The 7,350-nt window shown below is 64.4% G+C and overlaps 1 long non-coding RNA gene across 1 annotated transcript; it reads right to left on the reverse strand.

Moving 5' to 3' along the window:
- Window positions 1-1,064: 1,064 nt before the first annotated feature.
- LOC308353592 lies at window positions 1,065-4,389 on the reverse strand. The gene is made up of 3 exons (XR_013967790.1): window positions 3,194-4,389; window positions 2,643-2,836; window positions 1,065-2,313 (listed from the first exon to the last, which is right to left on the reverse strand). It is a non-coding gene; the product is annotated as an uncharacterized lncRNA (long non-coding RNA).
- Window positions 4,390-7,350: the final 2,961 nt, after the last annotated feature.

Genomic DNA, 7,350 nt, shown 5'->3' on the forward strand with positions numbered 1-7,350 from the left:
CCTGGCGACATGCTCAGCACGCAGAATATGAGGAGGGGAGTCTTGCCAAGCTGATGGCCGGGGGGGCCTGCAAAATGGCCATGGGGCCGATGGGCTGGGGCATCCCGAGCCCAGGTCAGGAGCCGGAGGCACTGGGTTCTGTTTCCACCCGCCTTTGCATCCAAAATTAGGAGGACCCCTAGGGTGCGGGCGGCCAGAGGCCAGGCAGCCTCAGTGTGTCCTTGTTAGTCAGGGAGGGTTGCGTGGGTGACCCCCAGGCGAGTGTCGCCAGGACTCACGTGTGTTCAGCTGGGCTCTCGAGGGATGGCCGCGGGCGCGTCGGAGGTGCTGTGCACGGTCCACACAGCCTGCGGCCCCCTCCTTTGCCCTGGGCCCCTGGGGGAGCCAATGGCTCTGCTCGGTCCAGATCACCTGAGCCTCTCTGGGCGAGGGCACGGGCGTCCCCGGCCCCTGCATTCCTTGTCTCGCCCCACTCTCTGGGTGGGACAGGGGGCACCCAAGGACCCAGAGCCACGCTACAGGCACACCCTTGTCGAGTGCGACAGAGGCCCTCCCAGGAGCACACACATGGGCAAGGGCACAGAACACCTTCAGTGCAGACTCACCACCTGCCAAGGGCGCCTTTCCTGTGCTGCTGCAGGGGCTCGGGCCCAGAGAATGCTCTCTGAGCAGGGGTCCGGCCTTCCAAGGCACACAGTGTGTCCTCCGAAGGAGGCCTGAAGGCAAGTAGAGGCCGTGCGGGGCGTGCAGACTAGTCCTCACTCAGCTCCCGGCAGCGGTGCGGCCTGGGAGGGCGGGCTCCCCGTGGCCGGACGTGATTTTATTTTACGTTATTTTTCTTTCTTTCTTTTGAAAAAGCATTTAACTATTTAATTTAATGACATGGGGGAAGGGGCAGAGGGAGAAGCCGATTCCCCTCTGTGCAGGGAGCCCGATGTGGGGCAGGATCCCGGGACTCTGAGATCAAGACCTGACTTGATCAAGACGCTTCACTGACTGACCCACCCTGGCACCGCACCAGACTTGATTTTATTTTCTTTCTTTATTTATTTAATATTTTCTTTCTCTATTTGACAGAGAGCGAGGAATCACAAGTAGACAGTGAGGCAGGCAGAGAGAAAGGGGGAAGCAGACTCACCCCTGAGCAGACACCCCGATGTGGGGCTCGATTCCAGGACCCTGAGTTCATCACCTGAGCCGAAGGCAGAGGCTTAACCCACTGAGCCACCTAGGCACGCCCAGACTTGATTTTAAAGAGAAACCCAAATTCCAGAGTTTTAGGTGCAATCTTCAGTTTTGGATGAGAAATTCACGGGAGTCAAAATGTTACATGAGATTGTGCCCACGTGGTTATAGTCTCTGTCGTCCGGCGTCCTGGGGCTGGCACCCCAACCTCCCGTGAGGATGTCAAGCGTGAAGCCTTGTGACCCGCTCGGGCTGACCCCAGGGAAGAGGGTCGGCGAGCTCTGCCTGCAGTCAGCCGAGATCTAGAACCGCGTCCCGCCCTAGGACTTGCCCCGGCGCGGGACTCAAGCCGGCCGGGGAAGCAGCTCTAGAGGCCGAGCCGGGTCCCCACAGACGAGAGCCGCTCGGGCTCCGTCCCGCGGACGCCCCCGGGGGAAAGCGAGCGCTGCCATCCCTTTCCCAGGACAGCCTGCGGCACACCCATTCCCGCCGCCAGCGCGGCTCCGGCGCCCGGGTCAGAGCCCGAGAGCGGGAGCTCGACGCGGCTCCGGAAGGCCGGGGGTGGTTCCCCTTCGCGGAGGCACAGGGCCGGGCGGTCGGGCTGGTGACCTTCTCTCCTCCCGCTGCCTCGGCACCGTCTCGGGGTGCAGAACTGGCCGCTGGCCCAGGGCTGGCAAACACTCCCGGGCAGATGCGGTGGCAGAAGCAGCGAGACCCCCAAGTCCGCCTTCTTCCCAGAAGGGGCTGCGTGCGCAGTGACCCCCAAAGGCCGGAGGAGCCCAGGGACTGAAGAAAAGGACACGAGTCCCGTGGACAAGAAGTGGTTTATTCCAGGGACCTGAGGACAGAAGGACGTCTTGGGCACCAGCAGACACAGTCCATCTCCACAAGCCCGTGTCCGGTGACGCCTGTTCTCAGAGCCCCGGGAGGAGGATGTGGGCGGGCAGGTGTGTGTCACCACCTATCACCAGGGCAGACGGAGGACCTTGCGGCCAGAGGCTGTCCTTAAGGGTGTGGCTCCCGGGGGGGCGGCTGTGTTCAGGCGGCGGCAGTGGATCGCGTCCATCCCCTCGGGCATTAGCGCTGTTCCGTTCCCCGCTGTCCCCACCACCGCTGGGCTGAGCACTCCTGACCATACATGTGTGAAGAAACGCGCCGGTTTCCGGGCTGAGTCCCAGGACGAGCACTGCTAGGTGCTGGGTGCCCCTGCGGCCTGGGATGGGCGCTGCCCACTGTTTTCCCAGACAGGGGTGCCCATCACCCTTCTCTCTGGGGGACCCGCACTGAACCTCCGTGTCGCCCTGTTCTCCCCAGGGCTGCTGGTGCCCTAGGCCAGACACCTGCTGGTCTGAGGGGGACCCGTGCTGCCTCCATACCAGCCTCTGGGGCTCCTCCCTGTGGGGTCCAGCACCGACTCATCCCCACACACCCCAGGCACCCAGCCCCGGCCTTCTCACCCTCGGGCTCGGCTTCCGTGGGCTCCGGGCCTGGACCGCTGTCCAACACACGACCACTGGGGACAGTGGCCTCGGAGGTGTAGGAGGCCTTCCCAGGCAGTCCCCCGGTCCTGCTCGGAGGAGCCCTGAGTGCTGAGTCCCTCTGTCAGGGAAGAAGTCATGTCCGCCAGCCTCCTCTTGTCCTCTGTGGCTATCTGCAAAGATAGGGACCGGTCGCCGGCCCAGAGGCATCACAGCCAGGCCTGGCTGTCCCCACTGTCCTCCTGCCCAGTCCCCCTGCTGCTCCCACATCAGACACAGACCGTTGGAGCCCAGCCCTACACCAAGGACAGTGACCCACAGCTGCAGGGCTCTCAGGATAAACCCCAGGCAGAAGTGCGTAGCCCCCACACCTTGTCCCACCCAGCCAGCCTTGACCTTGAACGTGACCCTCCCAACAGGCATCTGAGCACTCATCCACCTGCTCCTGCTCGGGAAGGCCCCACCCCACGTGAGCCCTCCTTCCATACACGTGCATGCACATGCACTCGCACACGCACACACAGACTCACACTCACGGGGGTGGGGTAGCCGGGGCTACTCAGGACGGTCAAAGCGTGTGGGGTTGGGTGACCGGCTCTGGCCTCCTGGGGTCACCGTTCGGTCCTTCCTGCCAATGCCCAGAGGCGTCGGGCAGTCCTGAAACGACCTCCGAGCGGTGGGAAGTGTCTGCCGGGTGCGCTGTCCTCTGCCTCCAGCGTTCCGAGTTGGGGATGCAACAAGCAAGCATCTTGTTTGTTGGACGATGTCCAAAGCAATGAGCTCGGAGGGGGCTGTTCCTGGTATGTGAGTGCCTGGTGACGCGGGTTCCAATTCTGTTGGGCTCAGTGGTCAGGGAAGTGAGGTCATCACTCCTGGGGACCCCTTCCCCGACTTCCTCCTCCCAGCAGAGCCCCCGAGGACCCCCTCCCCCAGCTGCTCGGTGCTCACCCTCCACCCCATGCCCCGTCCATACAGTGGCACCCACAAAGCCCTCCCACAGCCCCCAAAGACCTGGGTAAAGCCACTGGCCCTGCTGTGAGAACAGAGCTGGGTTCAGTCCGGGTTCCTGCTTCTGTCCGGGACTGTGACCCCGGACAGACCCTGTGCCTCCCAGGGCCTCCCCAGGCTCTCTCTCTCTGCGCAGTGGGGTTTTCTGGCTTCTACTTCTCGGGACGCCATCCGGGGAAGGACTCTACACACGTTCCGTCCCTGCTATCACAGGACGCTGGTGCACACACTTGGCAATGCAGGGGGGAGCGGGGGCTGGGCGGGGTATGCAACACAGCTCAGAGGGGCCTGGGTCTGCTCTGGGGTCCAGGCAAAGCCACTCCCGTGCTGCCCGTGTCCCAGACCCAATGGGGAAGGCTGCCATTTACTTTCTGACCTTGTCCCCTGGCGACACAGACTTCCAGGGGCTCCCATTAGCTATAGGCTCCAGTCCCAGGGCCTCGTGTGTGCCCATGTGCTGGGCCGTCCCCACAGTGGTTCCGGGGCATTCCCGAGTCCTGCGCACACATCCCTGTGGAGTCCCTCCCCCCAGGCTGGATGGCCCGTGTGACTGCGCTCTCAGGAAGAGAATGGGGCAAAACGATGGGATGTCATTTCCAAAGTGATGGAGGGAAGTCTGGGACTTCTCCTGGTTCCCTCTCACGGGTTCCTTCTCTCTCTCTGTGTCTATGTGTCTCTGTTCTCTGTCTGTCCTGGCAACATGCTCAGCCCCCAGAATATGAGGAGGGGAGTCTTGCCAAGCTGATGGCCAGGGGGTCTGCAAAATGGCCATGGGGCCGCTGGGCTGGGGCATCCCGAGCCCAGGTCAGGAGCTGGAGGGGCTGGGTTCTGTTTCCACCGGCCTTTGCATCCAAAATTAGGAGGACCCCTAGGGTGCGGGCGGCCAGAGGCCAGTGTGTCCCTGTCAGTCGGGGAGTGTTGCGTGGGCGACCCCAAGGCAAGTGTCGCCAGGACTCAAGTGTGTTTAGCTGGTTTCTCGAGGGACGGCCGCGGGCACGTTGGAGGTGCTGTGCGCGGTCCACACAGCCTGCAGCCCCCTCCTTTGCCCCAGGCCCCTGGGGGAGCCGATGACACTGCGTGATGCCTCCAGACTGGCTACCGGTCTCTGCCTTTGCAGAAGTCCTTGGATACGATTGGGAGGAGGCTGGCGGACACCGGATCCTTCTCCCGGATGCAGGGAGTGTGCACACAGGGCTCTCCAGGAGCAGGTGCTAGGCACTGCCTGGGAAGACCCGTGTCACTGCTCAGGCCACTGTCCCTACTGGTAGTAGGTTGGACAGCAGTCCCGAACCTGGAACCTGCGGACGCCGAGCCCGAGGGTGGGAAGGCCGGGGCTGCGGGCCCGTGGGTTTGTGGGGATGGGTCAGTGCTGGGACCCCCAGGAGGAGCTTGCACAGCTGGGGTGGGACCCGGAGCAAGGACTGGGTTAGAGCACCCAGCAGGTGGACTGCGGTCAGGGAGATGTCCCGGTGAGGGTTCCTTCCTGGCTGTGGCTTCTCTGGGAGGCCCCAGGCTGGGTCCTGTCCGAGCAAAGGCACACGCAGAGGCAGGCCCGCAGGTGACATTTCTCCTCTCGCCGCTGCTCCCTCTGAGGAGCCGATGCCAGCTCCACGTCCAGCAGCAGCTCTGGACGGAGGGAGACGCCTCTGAAGGCCACTAGGAGCAGGTGCAGGAGCAGAAAACAGTGCAGCTTCCGTGGGGCTCTGAAAGGGACCGGTCGCCGGCCCGGAGGTATCGCAGCCCTGCCCCGCCGTCCCCGCTGTCCCCGCTGTCCTTCACCCAGTCCCCGCACTGCTCCCAGATCACGGCCCTGCACCTGGGATGCAGGGATGTACACCTACAGGGCTCGGGATAAATCCTGGGGAGAAGGAGGAGAACCCTGCACCCCGTCCCACGCAGTCAGCCTTGACCTGGGCTCTGAACATGACCCACCCAGCAGGCATCTGACCACTCAGCATCCTGCTCCTGCTTGGGCTGAGCCCCCTGCTGCCCCCCCCACCCCTCTTAAACACACACACACGCACACACACGGGCAGGGGAACTGCGGCTGCCCAGTCGGATCACAGCAGCGTCTGGCGGGACAGGCTGGCTCTGGGCCTCCCTGTCTTACCTTCGGGTCCCTCCAGGCAAACGGCCAGAGTAGCCGGGTGAGACCTGACCCACGGTCTGCAGTGTAGGGAATGGCTCTCACCGCCGGCTTCCCTGAGACCACGTCCTACGGACATCAGGATAAAGCAGGACAACAGACTTTTCATCGGAGCATCTCAAGCCCAGTGAACTGGGTAGGGGCTGTCTCTAGAATGTGGGTGCGCGTGGCAGCCCCTTGGGTATCTTGGGGACCCCTGGCCATCAGCCTGGCATGTCTCCCACCCCCATACTATGGCCCTGGGTATGTTCCCATGAGACAATGCCCACACCCGACGGCCCAGCTGCCTCCAACCTCGTCCCTCTTTCCCCCTTGTCACCTCCGGGGTCCACTCTCCCTTGACCCCACCTGTGGAGTTAGTCTGTGTGTGTGGACACGGGCCCGCGCGTGCACGCAGAGCCTTGTGTGCACCTGTGCCCACACGGAGATGCCCAGAGGAACGGGCCCCACATGGGAACGGCGGGCAGGGTCCCCCGGGATCTCAGGGGCGCGCTTTCCAAGGAAACCCCTCGGGAAGGGGCAGCCCGGGCCTGGCGAGCCGGAACCCTCCCTGTTCCTCCAGCCTCTGCTCACCTGTCGGGTGCGGGCCAGTCCCCGCCGCTCCTGCCCTCAGCCTGCCACTGTCCCAGGAGGGGCTGGACGGGGAACTTCACGAGCGGGCTCCGCGGGACCGGAGGCTCCCACCTCCGGGGCGGGCGCGGCGCAGGACCGTTTGGGGTGGGCAGGGCGCCCGCGCCAACGGCCGTCGGTGGCAGGTGGATCCTCGCAGGCGCGCGCACGGACCCGCAGACGGCGCATGCGCGGGACCCCAGCTCGCCCAGGGCGTGCGCGGCAGAGGGGCTCCTGCGGGCCTGGGTCCGTGTGTCCCCGTCTCCACTGCCTGCTCGGGGACCGTGCCCTCCCCTTAGGCGGGGGGCGATGACTGAGTGGACGTGGAGACCAGAGAGAAATGAGACATACCCCCACCCTGCTGTCCTGACCCCATGTTCCTCTGCAGTGTTCCTCTCAGTGCAGGGCGGGGTCGGGGAGGGGGGGGGAGCTGGAGGGGACCCGTCTGCGCAGGGAGGAGGCCAGGCCGCCTTTTCCTCATCTTCATGCCCTCCCCCTGTCTTCCTGGCAGCACCCCCCTCTCCCCAAGGTCCAGCACTCCAAACACCATCTCCCCGCCTTAACCCCAACACGCCCTCCTGAGGTGGGAGTCCCTGACCCCATTTTCAAAGCAGAAACCTGGGGTCTCAAACGTTACCACGGGAGCTTGCCGGGCACGGGGCCGTGGCATGGCCCTGCTGTGGGTTTGATCCCAGATCAATCTGACCCAAAGCCTGAGTTTCCAGAGGAGCCCGAGGAAGTAGCCTCTGAGCCCAGCCTTGGAGGTGAGGCCATGTGGGAGGGGGGCCGTGGGGAGGGGCGGCGGGGGCTCTGAGCGGCACATTCCTGGCGGGCTCCCTGGGGGGAATGCCCTGCGGAGGCTGGCGTGGGGTGAGGGGTGCCCACTGGGGAGGGCATCTGGACCCGATCACGCAGGGCTCTCTG

The sequence above is a fragment of the Martes martes genome, assembly GCF_963455335.1.
Source record: "Martes martes genome assembly, chromosome: 12".
Taxonomy (NCBI): domain Eukaryota; kingdom Metazoa; phylum Chordata; class Mammalia; order Carnivora; family Mustelidae; genus Martes; species Martes martes.